At 46.1% G+C, this 16,306-nt stretch overlaps 2 long non-coding RNA genes across 2 annotated transcripts; one reads left to right on the top strand and one right to left on the bottom strand.

Moving 5' to 3' along the window:
- Positions 1-5,372: 5,372 nt before the first annotated feature.
- Positions 5,373-8,094, top strand: LOC138117663 (uncharacterized). The gene is made up of 3 exons (XR_011154767.1): positions 5,373-5,542; positions 6,305-6,437; positions 6,541-8,094. It is a non-coding gene; the product is annotated as an uncharacterized lncRNA (long non-coding RNA).
- Positions 8,095-8,618: 524 nt separating this feature from the next.
- LOC138117658 (uncharacterized) lies at positions 8,619-14,660 on the bottom strand. The gene is made up of 3 exons (XR_011154763.1): positions 14,339-14,660; positions 12,217-12,359; positions 8,619-10,893 (listed from the first exon to the last, which is right to left on the bottom strand). It is a non-coding gene; the product is annotated as an uncharacterized lncRNA (long non-coding RNA).
- Positions 14,661-16,306: the final 1,646 nt, after the last annotated feature.

Here is a 16,306-nt window from a genome sequence, read left to right as displayed (position 1 = left end):
AATTGCCAAAAGCATCAGTAGTGTAAGGAACAGAAGAAAGAGGTGTCAGATGTGAGCAAGGGCTGACAGTGGCCAGGGCAGACCTTGTGTTGGGAAGCAGGAGCCAGCAGGAGGGATTTGGAGGCATGTGAGAAGGAAACAGAGCTGTGCCACTGACTTACAGGGAGGAAGGAGCTCGGAGTGGGTCCCAGCAAAATAAAACTAGTCAGTGGTGACAGGTTGGAAACTGTAAAAACACATATGTAGAGTGACTGGGTGTGAAGACAAGGATTGAGAGATGATGCACAAAGAAAGTGGGAAACAGATGGAAAGTTCTGATATGCTGAGAGGGGTGGGAAAGGGCAAAGTGGAGTGACCAGCCTTTGGGCAAGTGGGAGAGTACAGCCAGCAGCAGGGTGAGGGAAATGAGAGATGAAGGAGACAGAGGACGGGATGTAGATGGAGGGCTGGGACTGGAACAAGGGTGAGGGATGAAGGAGTGGGGATGTAACCTCTGGAATGAGGGTGGAAACAAGTGAGAACCACTGTGCAGAACTGCATTTCTGGAGAGAGCTGAAGATAGCCATGAGGGGCCTGGGACTGAGTGCATTCTGGGCAGGAGTCCACCTGCAATCCTGTAACCACTCATCCCCAATGAATGTCCCTCCCAGCTCCTCTATCTTCCTCCCCAGTACCTAATCAGCCTCTGAAGTTCTGAATTCCCAATGGAAGCCTCTCCAGTGTGGGCAGCCAGCCCCCTCCCCACCTGGCAGCAGTGCCAGGTGCTGCTGCTGGAGACTCAAAGGCAGTTTTCCTTTTGTATTCCAGGCCCAGATACTTGTCCCCAAGGTGAATCAGGGGACTTCTGTGTTTTAGAACGAAAAGTTCAAGCCAGCAACTTTAAATTATGCACAAACCTCGAGAGACCTGTATCTCTCTGTGCATTATCCAGAGCCCAAATAGCACGAGTGTTTGAGCAAAAGGCCATAAAGGCTTTCTGGGTAAATACTACATATTTTATAATAAGTTTCAATGGCTGCTGTGTTTCTCTCCAGCTGGTGGGTGAAGGCAGCCCCTGTACAGACTGTGTTCATTGCCTGGAATCTGCTGGCACCTGGAGCAACCTTTATTTGGCTGTGCCCAGGAGCTGAGCTGCAGCCCCCGAGGTGGAGAGAGTTGGCTGGGTCACCCGGAGGGTGGCACTTCCTTGGCAGGTCTTGCTGCACAGCCTGTGCCAGTGGGTCTGTGGGAAGCCTGAGGAAGCTGCAGCTCTTCTGCTCCTGCCTCCAGGAAAGCTGCAGCACACTCCTGTCTCCAGGAAAGCTGCAGCACGCTCCTGCCTCCAGGAAAGCTGCAGCACGTCACTGTCAGGGTGAGCATCGGTGCCATCACCTCTCTCCTTTCCCCCAGTTTATTCCGAGGAATAGCAGCTCACTCCAACAAAACGGGCTCTGTTTAAGGGACAAACCAAAGCATCCCTCTGAAAAATAGGTTGGACTTGGCTGGAGACTTCACAGCACATGAGAGCACCAAGGTGTAAGCGAGGGCCAGGGGATTGTATCCAACAGATAGTTGAAAGAATGGGAAGTGATTCAAACCTGAATCCTTTTCTCATGGCCCACCTCTGGGAAAGACTGTGGCATTTCAGAGTCCACCAGCAGTGGAGATCTTTGTCAAAATCAGGTTAATTTACTTTTTGTTTTTTAAATGAAGCAGTGCTATCAGGACTTTGCTTCTTTCTCAGCAATTCAGCCACATCAGGTCAGTGGTGTCTGAGGCATGCAGTGCTGATGCACAATCTTGCACAACGACCTCTTGTTCTGGGACTAAAAGCTGTTTGTTTACACAGTATAAGATGGCCTTTCAGCCATACAATGTTGGTTCAGTTTACTGAGACTTCTGAGTTTCCGTCAGATCACCATGCAGGAGAGCGGTGACGGGGACGTTGCGCAACCCCGAGCGAAGTTTCCCATGCGTGCTGTGACTCAGTGTGTTCCTGGTGTCTTAGAAATAGAAATTAGAGAGCAAGGCATCGCATCCTAGCACTGTGTAAGTCAGGGTGTTGTGCTTCGGGTTTTTCTTTCTTTTTTTTTTTTTTTTTTAAATTCAAATTATCTTCTCTCACTAGAGCCAACAACCTGTTAATTATTATGCAGAACGAGAGTGCTCCGTGTTTCCAGGGAGCAGCACCAGGAGACTTATCAGGCAGGATTCCTCTGAACCAGTCACCCTTAATCCCTTTTAGAGCAGAGAAACAAATGCAAATAAGACGCAATTCCCCTCTTCTGGAGTGTCAGCAAGGTGCTCTGCCATCAAACACAATTACAGAGTGGAGCTCAAACCCAGCTTCCACTCCCAGCTTTAGAAACCAGGACAGGTGAGCTCAAAGTTCAGACCCAGGTGTCTGTTTACTCTTGAGCAGAAGTGTAAGGGGTGCTGAGTTCTGTCTCTGAATGCTTTAGCTGGTGTGGGATATCACCTGGCTCCTCCCCATGCCTTTCCTCTGGGCATGGAGGGGTGGTGGGACACCTCTCCTGAGCTTCAGCTTCTTCCACTAGAACCCAGAGCCCCATCCAGCCTGGCCCTGAACACTTCCATGCTGCCTCATAATGGTTTATATTATTGTTCAATGCCTAAATAACAATGCAGAACGTGCATGGAGTGCATTTAATGAGTTGCCATTAGTCGTAAGGGTTCCACACTGCTGGTAAGTCTGTGTTTGCAGAGCCTGGTGTCATGAGGGTGTCACATGGAGAAAGCGCTTGCAAAAAAAAGGATAAGACCTAAACAGACAAAAGAAACATTATTATCACCATTTTAGCAGAGTGCAGCAAGCCCCTGAGGCAGTGGTTACTCAAAAAGTCTGTGTCAGAGCCAGGAACTGAGAGAAAAAACCCCTTTCCCATTCTACTGTAATTCAGATTTTATTAATCACAATTATGTCTTAAACACCTGTAACGCTGAAATCTGATTTACTCAAAGAGTCAGTCAGAAGCCAGCTTCCCAGAGCTGTGATTAATGTTTGGGCCCTAAATTTAAGTCTTTGCTTGGACTAGTACAAACTTCTGAAGTCTGGAGCTGCCTCTGATTGTCACAGTTTCTTCTCAACTCCATCCACTGCAGGCAGGTGTTTGGTCACTGCACGTCTGCATGAGGAGCCTGGGTGTGGGTGTCCAGACATTTAATCTTTTCCCTTTTTTTCCCTGGATAAAATTTGATGTATTTGACCAAATAAATTTCACCATGAAGACCTACAGCTCTTTGAACTAAATTATAATCTAAATAACTAAGTTAATTCTGTTGCAGCCTTCTCAGCAGGTTGGCATAGATGCTTGAAAATGCATTTCTTTTCTGTTTGTTTTTCCTCATTCTTTCTTTAAGGGACTGTTTCTTTAAAAGCTTCTCTTATATATATATACATATTTGTGGGATTTTTTTCCCAGGGTACAACATCTAGACCTCTATTACAATTTAGCTGCTTTTTTCCAAGTTCATGTCTTGGCTCTACAAAGCAGCTGCACTCCCTGGAGATCCTTTATTGTAACTGTGTAAAGCATTATTAAGTGTGGGAAAAATCTTGATCTCTTGTTGTTTTTGTGTTTCTTTGTGGAGGGGGGTTTTTTCTTCCCCCCTTCCCCAAGACAATTGATTTATGGGAGAGGTCTCAGCCAGCCCTTCTCATTACCTCAGGGTTCTTTTATGGTTTGATATGAAATACAACCAACATTTGGAAATCTTTCCTCGACTCCTCACCCAACTGTACCCCCATGCTGGGGGATGGTTCCTCTTCCTTCCTCTTCTTTCCTTGGGATGTTTGCTTCCAGGTTTGCTTCCAGGTTTGCTGCTGGATGGGGACCTGCTCCTCCAGAGCTTTAGATAAAGCTTCCTTGGCTTCACTCACCCTTCACACACTGATGTTGCTGTTCCCTCCCTCTCTTGCTTCCTGCGCTTGGTTGGTTGATTTCTTATTTGATTTTCCTCCTTCCTTTTATGATTCCAGAAGCATACTCCTGGCTATTAGAGAGAGAGTCAACACAGCAGGCTATCATTTTTCTCACACACCATTTTTCTGCCAGAGGTCATGACTTTTTGATTCAAATAACAAAAAAAAAAAAGGAAAAAAATGGGATATGAGAGAAGTTAATAGGTTGGGCTGGGGTTATGGAGTTACATTTCCTCTCTTGATAGGTTCTCTGGTATGAATGCAGCTGCACATGTAGGGCTAGGTACTGCTGAATGTCCAAAAACTATAAAATTCTGTCTAAATACATAAACATGAAGGGAAAAATTAGCAAGGGATGTCTCACCAATTTTTCTGATTGCAAGGCTGGCTGGAAGACCTTGATTCCCCTCTGGGCAGGGATGGGGAGCACAGACAAGGAGCTTTCCTACCCCAGGGTGACCCATCCTTACAGGGCTGGGCCCTCATGCTGCAGGTTCCCTAGACAAAAACTGCTTGTCTTTAAAGCCCAGTTTTATGCTAATTTAACTTCCTTCCTTCCTTCCTTCCTTCCTTCCTTCCTTCCTTCCTTCCTTCCTTCCTTCCTTCCTTCCTTCCTTCCTTCCTTCCTTCCTTCCTTCCTTCCTTCCTTCCTTCCTTCCTTCCTTCCTTCCTTCCTTCCTTCCTTTCTCTTTCTTTCTTTTCTTTTCTTTTCTTTTCTTTTCTTTTCTTTTCTTTTCTTTTCTTTTCTTTTCTTTTCTTTTCTTTTCTTTTCTTTTCTTTTCTTTTCTTTTCTTTTCTTTTCTTTTCTTTTCTTTTCTTTTCTTTTCTTTTCTTTTCTTTTCTTTTCTTTTCTTTTCTTTTCTTTTCTTTTCTTTTCTTTTCTTTCCTTCCTTCCTTCCTCAGAGTTTTGCAAATTCTGTATTTGAGGAACAGGGGATGTCCCCCAGGGAATAAATGCCCTAATTTTCTGTGCTGAACTCCAAGTACTTGGACAGGTGGAAGGATGAATTCACACAGGTCCAAGATATTTATGTGCTGCTTTAAAACTACACATTAAAGGTCTAAAAGGCCTGTGAAGCTTGACTTATCATTCTTATAAAATTTATGGATTTAACAAGGTGCAGTGATTCAGAGTGAAATTCAACCTAAATCTGAATTTTCAAGTGTAATCACACTCAAGCTCAGCACAGAAGGCCTGTTTTGTTGGGTTTTTTTTCCCCTGGACTACTAGTGAAAATGCCAAGCCAGCACAGCCTCTATTTCATGGGATGTGTTGAGAAAGTTTTGATTTAATTTAATTTTATTCCTATTTCCCAGAAACTGGAAATTTACATTTTGAAAGCACTGAAACCATGCTGTTTACTAATGAAATAAATAATAGCAGCTGGGAGGCCGAGGACAGCGATGATTTTGTAAGTGGCTGCCAGGATGATGGGGAGCTGTGGCTCAGAGCAAACCTGCTGCCAGCACTGTCCTCAGAGCAAATGCTGGCTTCAGCTCAAGGATGCACAGGGAGCCTGGGAAGCCTCTTGGTGCCACAGCTTTATCTTGAAAGTCAGCATTTCCACGTCTGCAGGAGAAAAAAATGAAGGTTTCTACCTGAAAGGAGCTTGTAGCCAGGTGGGGGGTCAGGCTCTGCTGCCAGGGAACAGGGACAGGAGGAGAGGGAACGGCCTCAGGCTGGGCCAGGGGAGGCTCAGGGTGGACAGCAGCAGGAATTTCCCCATGGAAAGGGAGCTCAGGCCTTGGAAAGAGCTGCCCAGGGAGGTTTGGAGTGCCCATCCCTGGAGGTGTCCCAGGAAGGGCTGGAGGTGGCACTCAGTGCTCTGGGCTGGGGACAAGGTGGGCATCGGGCACAGCTGGGACTCGATGATCTGGATGTCTTTTCCAACCTAAATAATTCTATGATTAGGACCAAATGGGCAGGGACACCTTCCACTGTCCCAAGTTATTCAATCCCAGTCCAACCTGGCCTTGGCCACTTCCAGGGATCCAGGGGCAGCCACAGCTTCTCTGGGCAGAAAGAAAGCTGATAACCAAAAAGCACATGCCTGACGAGGCCTATTTCTATGAAAAGGTGTATTTTGAAAAGTATATTCTTTTACTCCTTTCCACTTCTCTGATGGTTCGAGTTTTAGCAGCCATGAGAACATCCTGCTTCAAGTCTTGCTCCTTTCCTCTGTCTCTTAGGCCTAATATTTGATAATATTTTAGTCCCTGGTTCGTGCTAATGGCTCACACAAAGATGAGCCAGATAAACAGGAATGTCCCCTAAAATTAGGAAAAATTAATTGAAAACCGGCTCTGCAGCAATGAAAGAAACATTTTGATTTTACAGGGACATTTTCTTAAAGCATTTAAGAGTTTACACTTTCATTTCAGGGGGCTGGAACAATAACACATCACTTCCCGCCAAGGGCTGGTGAACACAGACGGGGTTGCCGTTATTTACATTAATTTACATAATTCACAGACCAAGAATCATTTGATGCAGTGATAAATGATAGAAAATGAGGTAAGCTGCAGCAAAATTTCCAGTTCAGCTTGTGGTCATCCTGGGGCAGATAGGGGCAGGATTTATTGTATTTTAAATATTTGTTTTTAAATTATCCCCACAGCTCTCCTCGGTGTGTGCTGGTGTTTCCTATCTGGCCTTGGTATCCAACACTTCCAGACAGACCCAGAGAACAAAGTTGGTTGTGGTGGTTTTTAATTAAGTGAATGGTGCAAGCACATGTTGGCAAATTTTTTGCTTTAAAGGTACCAAGGTTTTGACTTCTGGAGGTGGAATGTGGTCCTGCTTTGCTTCTATCCCACTCGGAGCAGGTTAATGCTCCGGAGGCCTCTCTGCTTAGATCTCCCTTCGTTCCCAAAGCCCTGCCTCTGGTGTGAGGTGATGGATGCCTGGAAATGAACTGTGGGGGGATTTATTCAGGGAGAGGAGATAAAAATAATTCAGCCTGTTTCTCTTTGCCCTGAAACATTGGACATTTGTGTGAATTATGAGCAGCCAATACGTCTTGTTCTCCAGAGGGTCAGGTAGGGAAAGGGTTTAGAGCTGGCAAGATAAGCCTTCCCTAGAAACTGAGGTGGACTTACACATCCAGAAATAACCCAGAGTTTTCAAAGTCTGGGGGGCTGTCCAGTGATTTAGGAGAGAGAAAAAAAAAATCCTAGGACATGAAATGCAAACAAAAAAAGGCAGCACTTTTGCAGCACAGCTAAATTGAGAAACAAAGAGAAAATACCAGGAAGGGCCATTAGAGAATAGTGCCACTGGAATTAAATAGATAACTTGGGAGGCAGGGAATTTCCCCAGGCAGCATTTGGCTGTGTGCCTGCCCCAGTAAAGCACTTCTTGACATTAAGGCAGCAGCAGAGAGAAACTGGAACTTTCTAAGACAGTTTATCTCCAGTTGTTCCAGCCTTATTTTCTCATTGGCCTGGACTCTGGACCATTAAAAGAGCTGACAAATGCTACAGGAGTAAGAGTATTAGTAACTAATGCACTTAATGATCTTGAATGCACTTAATACATGAGGAATGAATTCTCCTTTATTTCTCAGGAATGCAAAGGAACCTTGCCATAGGCATTAATTGCATTTAATTCCATGTTAAGGCCCATTCATCCTACCAACAACTTGGATAACAGCCCAAGAGTAAATGTGATTCTCTCTGGAAGTGTTTCATCTGATCAAATACTTCAGATACACAAAACTGAAAATATTTTTGTGACATTGCAATGAGTTTTTAATTTTTTTTAAAATGTAATCTTAAACCAACCTGCTTTTCTGAGTGTAGAAATTGGCTCTCCAAAACAAGTAGGAGTACAGATGGATGCAATATTTTTATTTTGTGCTTCAGATGATACCATATGCCAAGCCTTAGGAGGTGCTCAGCTGCCAAGAAGGTACAAATTGAGATTTACACAAGGTGAAACCGAAAGGTGAAACTGCCACGTTTTCACACAGCAGGGCTTGGTGAAGCGTCAGCCTGTCCTCAGAGAAATGGTGGCTTCTCAGTTGAGAAATTCTAGTTTTGCTTTGTGTCACAGCAATTTCTCTTGAATTACCTTCTCTGTGACCCCTCAAGGTAACTGGGAGTGCTCAGTTTTAGCTGAGGGAGGAAGTGGGGGATATTTGTGAAGGTGGGGAATGGCTGAGGCTTCAGAAGGCGGGTAATAGCTTCAAAAATTCACATTTTAGAAGGTGGGTAATGGCTGAGGATTCAGAAGGAGCTTGGGGATCATCATTGTCTTTTCAGAGCACATTGCTGTCAATTATTCAGGCAGGGAACTATCCTGATATTCACCTCATACCAAGCCCACAGGCAGCATATGCTGTGTGATATCCCAAATCATTCTCCAGGCTGTGAGTATGGAAACACTATTCAGAAAACAGAGGGAGTCAGATGATCTCTTTTGGGGTCAGATGATCTCTTTTAGGGCCAGCAGGCTCATTCAGCTTTCCCACAGGAGAGCCACAGACAGCTGAGCCATTTCCATAACACCTTCCTTCATCTCCCCTGCACTCACCTACCTTGTCATTTAGTGGGATTCATTTGCAGCCCTTTCCCATGGCTGGGATGGTGGTGGCAGGGCTTGGGAAGGCAGTTAGCTGACAATTTAGAGGTCCCTGACCAGTCCTTAAAAACTAAACATGTGAACTGCTTCTGCCTCCCCTGTGCTTTAATTTGGAATGATTTCACGTGCCTTGAACTGGGTCCTCGGCCAGTGTGAACCAGTGTGGCTCTGATGGCACCAGGAGAGATTCACTGATTTACAGGAGCTGGGGAATCACAAGATTGTTTGGGTGGGAAAAGTCCTTTCAGATCACCAGCTCTGACCATTAGCCCGCCGCTAAATCCTGTCCCTGAGCACCACAACTTCCCATCTTTTGATCACACCCAGGGATAGATCTGCCAGGCTTTGGCAGCAACACCAGAGTGCTGCAGACACCAAACAGGAGGATTTAAAAATCTGTTCCTTCACCGGGCACTTTTCCCTATTGATCCCAAGCCAAGGGCGTGTGGTTGTTCGTGAGAGTTGGGGTTGTGCAGGTTGAAGAAGAGAAGGCTCTGGAAAGACCTTACAGCAACTTCCAGCACCTAAAGGGGCTCCAAGAGAGCTGGAGAGGGACTTTTAATGAGGGCATGAAGTGCTAAGTGAAAGGATGGTGGCTTTAAACTGACAGAGGGCACGTTTAGATTAGATTCTAGGAAAAAAATATCAGTTTATTAAACATGAAACAAGCTCGTCCTAAACCTCTGTTTTACAACATTAAACACGTCTCTTCTCCAAATTGGCAACTCTTATTTTCAAATAGGTTTGGGTTATGTTAAGCTGTTAATTATCAGGTTTTGTAGCAAACTCATTATCTCCTCCCTCTTCAATATTTCACTGCAATGTTATATTATGCCTCTGCTATTTATTGGCAGGTTATCTTTGGATAGACCAAGACTGGAAATAAAATAATGGAGTTAGAATTGTAATTTACAGAACTTTAAATTATTCCTGAAAGTGTTGAGACGCAGAAGTTCTGCAATTTGCTAAAATATGACTTTTAAAAAGTTGGGAAAATGTCTAGATAATTAGAGCGACCCAGGCTTCCACAACATTCTTGGCAATATCACAGTTATTAATTAGGAAGGATACGCTCTTCCCAACGATAGAATTCTGCCAGTGGAGATAAAATATTCCCACAGTTTGTGATCTGAAAGCGATGTGCAGGAAAACCACACGGGGCGGTTGGACGGGCGCCGCAGGGACACGGCGCTCTCGGGCTGTCACCCGGTGCCAGTGACCAGCAGGATGCTCCCAAAAACCCATAAACTGGGAGTGGTGGTGTGGATAAACTTCAGCAGCCACACTGAGCCCCACCACCCACCATGAGGGAGAGCTGTGTGCCCACCTTCTCCAGGGAGCTCGGGTGGGTTTAACGTGCCAGGCTCTCCCCGAAGCCCAGAGCTGCGGATGGAGGAAAGGAATATCCCCCAGGAATTATCTTGTGATATTTCACTGCCACTCTCGGAACAAACCCCTCTGTAGCTGTGTGGCTTTGCTGGACAATTTGTTTGCAGGAAAGCTGGAGGAATGATTGTGTCACCCACAGAACCATTAGACGGAACATTTGGTGCTCGTGGTGGGTGTTTTCCTTGTTCGGCTCACCACAATTTAGCAATTATTCATCCCAGCCTTTTAAATGCTGCCCAGACAATGGGCTTGCTGGTGGTATGAGGAATTACTGCATCTTCCCAGGCCCCTCTATGGGCAGGGGGACCTCCCCAGGGGTTTCCAGCAGGAACTGGGCTGATTTGAGGAGAAACGGCCAGTCTCCGGGCCGATGACGTGTGGTACAAGAGATCCCCTCCTGTTACCTGTTCATAACCCCCATCACTCTCCAGCTTAAAAATGCAAACCCAGACAGAGAGACAAAGGTTGGGACCCTGCAGCTCCCTCCCTGCCTGCAGCTGAGATAGGACGTGGTCAGGAACACGAGGAGAGTGACTCAGGACCATGGTGCCCATGCTGGAAAACACCTTTTCCCCTGAATCTGTGTAGGCACACAGCTGAAACAGGATTTTTGGCTACCAACTGACTGCATAATCCCCTTAGGAAGGGACCTGTCTGCTGCCAGCAAAGCCAGCAGGTCCTCTCCATGGCCATGGGAGAAGAGGCAAGCATGGATGTCTCAGATCATCATTGTAGTCATCAAAGCTTTATGAATTTGTGTTGTTTGTTCCTTGAATTTACAGTATCTCTCATGTACAAGTGTGCCAAAATGCTCCCCAGCCTCTTTGAGAAAATAAAAGCAGATATTAAAAAAAAAGCCCTGAAACATGCTCCTGCTCAGGGGCTGGTGCTTTGGCACAGAGGAAATGTTGAAGGTGGTACCCAAATGAGTGGTGCCAGAAGATGCACAGGCAAAATAGACCAGACCACAGCAAGAAATAAGTTCTGCTGGAGGTCACACCTAGAGCAGGAGCAGCAGAAAAAAAGAGGATCAGTTATCATTTTCCAGTGCCGAGGGCGAGACCTCTGCTTGCACAGCCCAACTCTCTCCCCTGCAGCCTTGCAAAATAGGCTTGCCTTGTTTCTCCTGTGCCTGAGCACAAGGAGAGAGCCCCCAGGGTATTGCTGGGGGCCAGCTCCTCATGGGCAGGAGAAGCCACCAATTCCTGAGTCACCAGTCCCTGCTGATGGAGAAAAAGTGCTCCTTGAAATGCCCTCATGAGTGGTCTCTGTGCCACCTGGGTTTGGCTTTAAAGCCCTGGAAAACGAGGGAACAGCCCTGTGCAGTGATTAAGGCTGTCACTTGGGTTTGTTTCTTGCACCCCTGAGCAGGCTGCTGCTTTACATTGGGTGTTTTCCAGAATAATTCCATAACCAGAATACCTCCAGACTCCCCTTTGGAGGTGGTGGCCTGGCCACAGGCTGCCACGCTCTCCCCATGCCCTCTCTCCCACCTGCCTGGCCGTGGGGTTTTTTTGTGCATGGCAACAGCCTCTGAGTCCAGAGGTACCTCAGGGCAGCAATATAACTCAGTTACCAGCAGTGGCTGTAAAATGCACTGATAAAGCAGAGCAAATGTTAAAGTGCAAACGCAGTTTCAGGCCCTGCACGCACAGGTTCCCCCAGGTGGCCTTGTGGGGCCACTCTGCCATCAGTTCAGTGATGTTGAGCTGACTGGAGACCCCCTCCTGTAACCAGAGAGCTGCAAAGTGCCACTGGCTCTTTGCCACTTGAAAGCTTTTCATCAGCATCTCCTGCTGGATATTCCCTTTCCCAGAGTCATGGAACCACAGAATGGTTTGGGTTTGGAAGGGATCTTAAAGATCATCTCATTCCCACCCCCTGGGTAGGGACACCTTCCACTATCCCAGGTTGCTCAGAGCCTTGTCCAACCTGGCCTTGGACACTTCCAGGGATCCAGGGGCAGCCAGAGCTTCTCTGTGCCAGGGCCTCAGCACCCTCACAGGGAACAAATTCTTTTGTATATTTAACCTAAATTTCCACTCCTTCAGTTTCAACCCACTGGCACATAAATTACCTCCAAAAATAATCTGGCACGAACACAATGCCCTGTTTTTCCAGTCTCCAAGAAAAGAGGGGAAAAAAACCCCCCAAACCTAAACATACTATTCTGGAGCACAAATTTGTAGAATGCATATTCCCAGCTTGGCACAGGGAGTGACCTTCTATGGGGTTAAGGCACAGCAAACAGAACATGTGATGAATGGCTGGGGGACATTTTTAGCACGTGTGCCTGGCACTTGGGAAAGAAGAGATGAAATACCTGAGTCGTATTTTCCAGTCATTTTCATCCCCCATCAACATAAACTTCTCCTGGTGTAAACTGAGGTAATCAGTTAATCCACATACTGCCAGTATCTGCTTTGATGCAAAATCAAACACTGTCCTGCATCCAGGGGATTTTTCCTGCAAGAGAAACAACAACAGAAGTGATATATTCGAGTCCTGTGAAATGGACTGGAACATTTGGCGATGCATGCAGATTTTGGAATATGTCTTTTACTGAGACTAAACCATGCTGAATATAATCCTTTGAATTCCCAATCTCACACACATTTAAAAAAACCCAAAAACCAACCCCCCTCCCAAAAAAGAAAAACAGTGGAGTGTTTATTGAGCGACTGTCTTTGCCCCTCAAGTCAAAGGAGGCTTTGTGCTGTCCACCTGCAGATCTTCTTAACTTTCCTCCTGCTTTCTCCTCCTTTGTGATGATGAAAGCTCTTCCACTGGAAAGCACAAAAAGCCATTTATTGTTTTTATGTGCAATCGCAGACCTTCCTAGGCGGAATTTCCAGGCAGTACAGTCAAGATAGAGAAGGTCCTCAATTTTTAAAATAAATAGCAGCCTCCTTTTTTTTTTTTTATTTTCAACACAGCAGAGCCACCTCCTAAAAGCTGAGGGAGGAAACCCCTCGGTGCCTGCTCCCCTTTGGTGTCTCGTTCCTATGCAAATAGACGATGCTGCTGCTGCGTGGTGACCCTGTGGGGTGACACTCTGGCTGTGTCACACTCCTGCTGCCACCCTGCCACGTTGTTGACACACAAGCCCCATCATCTGGGTGCTCCTCAAACCCGAGATTGAGGAGCTCTCGCAGCTCTTGCTGCCCTGGCGGAGTAGCTGGGGAGCTCCTCAGCTGTTCTTTGGTGATGGTTTAATGCCACTCTTTCATTAAACTCTCCCTCTTTTCGAGGCAGGAACAGTGACTACTTTGTAAGGCTTAGAATGTGTCTGCTGAAGGAATTTCTCGAGAAGCGCAGGGTCCGAGTGAGCTCATTGCTGTTCCCTCTTGATCTTGGGTTGTCACTGGCACTGAGGGATGCCAAGGGTTTGCCACAGGCCCGTGGGTGGCACGGGTGCTTAGCCAGGCAATTTCTGGGCTAATGCAAAATTAGTGAGTCATATACGCTACTTCTTAAGGAGATCAAACCTCTCTGGCTCATTAAAATCCAAACCGAGTGGGAAGAACCCAGACACGGCAGCTCGATGAGTCGGATGGACTCTTACGACATTTATTTTGATACTGTAAAAACTACGGCCAAAAAGTGATGCCGAGCCTCAATCTGGAGCTATTTGGGGGTATTTGTCCTAATTTCATCCCAGCAACCACTAAAAAGCACCACCTGCAGGTCCCTCTCTCGGCCAAAAATCTGGACACAAGCCTCTTGTGTTAACTTAAAATCTTATCTGCAGGATTGAAAAGTCTGCTAGTCTGCTGCTCCTATAACTTTTTTTTCTTTTTTTTTTTTTTCCTTCTTTTTTTAATAGGTGTTAATGTTTCTGGATACACTTTAAAGGAGACTTTACAGATGTATATGATAGCACTTACCAGCACATCTGCAATTGTAAACCAGGCATGCCCTGCAAATTGCACAATCCATCACTGCTATTACTAAGCCCTGATAAAACAACTGCTTCTGTGATAAGCGTTCAAGCCCTTTCATATGTTACTTGAGTCAATGATAAAAGCCGCAGTTAAATTTTAATAGGGCATGTTTACAAAGGCATTTTTCAACTAATGCCAAAATACACAATCTGTAGCCTGTATTTTTATACACCCCAAGGTGGAGTCTAGGTTATTTTTATGGTAAACATATGGAAGCTTGTTTTACTTACTATTTTGTTCCAAATAAAGTTGCCTTCTTTTTTTTTTTTTTTTTCATTAGACTGGGACTTTTTGTTGATGTTTTCAAGCTGTTGGTGGAATTGGAAATGATGGATATATTGTGACTAAGTTTCTCCCCCTTTTTTGGAAAGATAAAGGGCTGGCATGCATTCATGGCTTTACTTCAGTTAAAAACAAAGTTTATGAGAAGAAAGAGAAAATTTGGGCATGTGGCTAATGATCTGAATGTGACGAGCTTTTTCATGGAAAAGCCATTCTTACCTGCTGGAGAACTTCTGAATCTTTGCCCCAAAATAACAATGCCAGGTCCTTTTCTAGGAGCATTGTAGCGGGGAAATATAATCTCTGGTGTGTTATTCCTGTATTTTTTTTTTTTTTTTAATTATGATCCACAGGCAAAAGGATCAAAAATAAACAGTCCACAAAAATCCCTTCTCCTGGGGCTTGATCCAAGGCTTATTTCAGCTGAGGGAGATCTTTCCTTGACTTAACAGACTGGATCTGGACTGAATTCCTGCAAAAGCAAAAAACCTTCAAAACTCTTTGTAGAAATAAGAAGAGCCATGCCTTGGAATGAGGAAAAGGGAAAGAAAGAAGGGAAAGGTTCTGTTGGATGCTTCGGCTCTCACTTAAACCTCACTCAGCTGTCTCAGAGCTCAGTGAGGCAGCAGCACCTGAGGCAGACACCTGGAGGAAGCAGTTTTTAACCCTGCCTCAGTATCCTGATGGTTTGTGTGTAAACCTTTTGTTCCCTGCCTGCACAGTTTATCACAATATTAAGAGTTTGCAGCTGAGTGAAGGAGTTCACAGGAGATACCACTAAGTGAAAGGAAAGTGTGCCTGTCCTAAAAGCCATAAAATGTTACAGCTCAGCGCTGGCTAATAACTGTGGTGATGGATGAATGTTAATACACAGGGACACGCACTGGGATTCACTTCCAGCTCGATCCCGTGCTTCATGCCTCGTGCAGGACACTTTTGCACCAGGATGGGAGCGAGGGAATTCTGGCTGCTGGCTTTTCACAGAATCACAGGATGGTTTGGGTTGGAAGGGACCTTAAGGACCACCTAGTTCCACCCCTCTGCCATGGGCAGGGCAGGGAACTTTCCACTAGATTTTATTTTATATCTGTGCTCTCCGTTTCTTTCTCATTTTGAGGTTCCCTGAGCCTGCCCAGGGTTTGGGGCCACAAGACCCTGTGTATTTTCCTGTTTCCCCTGTTTGTGAGAACAGAGCCTGATCTGGGATGTAACAGAGTTCCAGACCCAGGCACAGCTGAAAAGGGTCTTTTTTGGGCCCTGAGCCTGTGACACGTGTTTCCCTTCACACATGGGCACAGTCCCAGCGCAGGTCACACCACGACTCGGGGGTGCAATTAAACAGGTATGTGCCTGCTCATGGGGCTGAGGCCAAAATTCAGATCCTACTGGCTTAGCAAGGGGTAAATTTGGCCAGTGTTTTTACCAGCCCTATGACATCACATTTGCTCGACCTGCCGTGAGTAACGTAATTACAGCCTGGGATGAGTGAGGCAAGGAAAATAGGATAAGAGAAGAAAGAGATTGCAAGGCAGTGACGAGACAGAAGAGTTAACTTTGGAGACAGGTCCAGCAGCAGGCCAGAGATCTGGGGAGATGGTGGCAAGAGGTGGTTTTTGAGGAGAGGGGTGACCCAGATGTGTTCCATTTCCTTTAACACCTGCAGTCACCAAGTGACCTGCCCACACCAAGCTCCTCCTGCCAAGCACAGGGAGAAATGGGCAACGTGGGGGGCTGGGCTTCCTTCCAGTCCTAGACAACTATCTGTTGATTTTAAGGAGAATTTTGAGCTAAGACTTGAACCTTCTTAGATGACAAAGTTATTTAGGTGAGATATGTTCCATACAAAATCACGTAACACAGGAGGGACCCAGCAGCTGTGTCTGAGAACTGAATTAAGCTGCTGGAGCTCCACAGGCCCCTTGAACCACAGGTGATTGGGACTGGCATCCAGAGGTGTGGAGGGAGAAGTGAAGAGGGAAGGGAAAATGTAGGGATGAGCAGGGAGGCGGATGTGCATCTCTGGGGAAGCAGAATTCCACCTCAGGGATCAGCAGTGGGGACGAGGAGCTGCCAGCCACAGAGGGGAATGGAGAACCTGAGTGAGAGGGAGGATGGAACGAAGTCCCAGGTGTGTGCAGGGGTGAGAGGAGATGCTGAGCTGGAGGGGGAATGCTGGGCAGGGCTTTT

This window comes from Aphelocoma coerulescens, chromosome 1, assembly GCF_041296385.1.
Source record: "Aphelocoma coerulescens isolate FSJ_1873_10779 chromosome 1, UR_Acoe_1.0, whole genome shotgun sequence".
In the NCBI taxonomy this organism is placed as follows: Eukaryota; Metazoa; Chordata; class Aves; order Passeriformes; family Corvidae; genus Aphelocoma; species Aphelocoma coerulescens.
The sequence above is the reverse complement of the archived record's forward strand: the minus strand, read 5'-3'. Positions and strand labels throughout refer to the sequence as shown.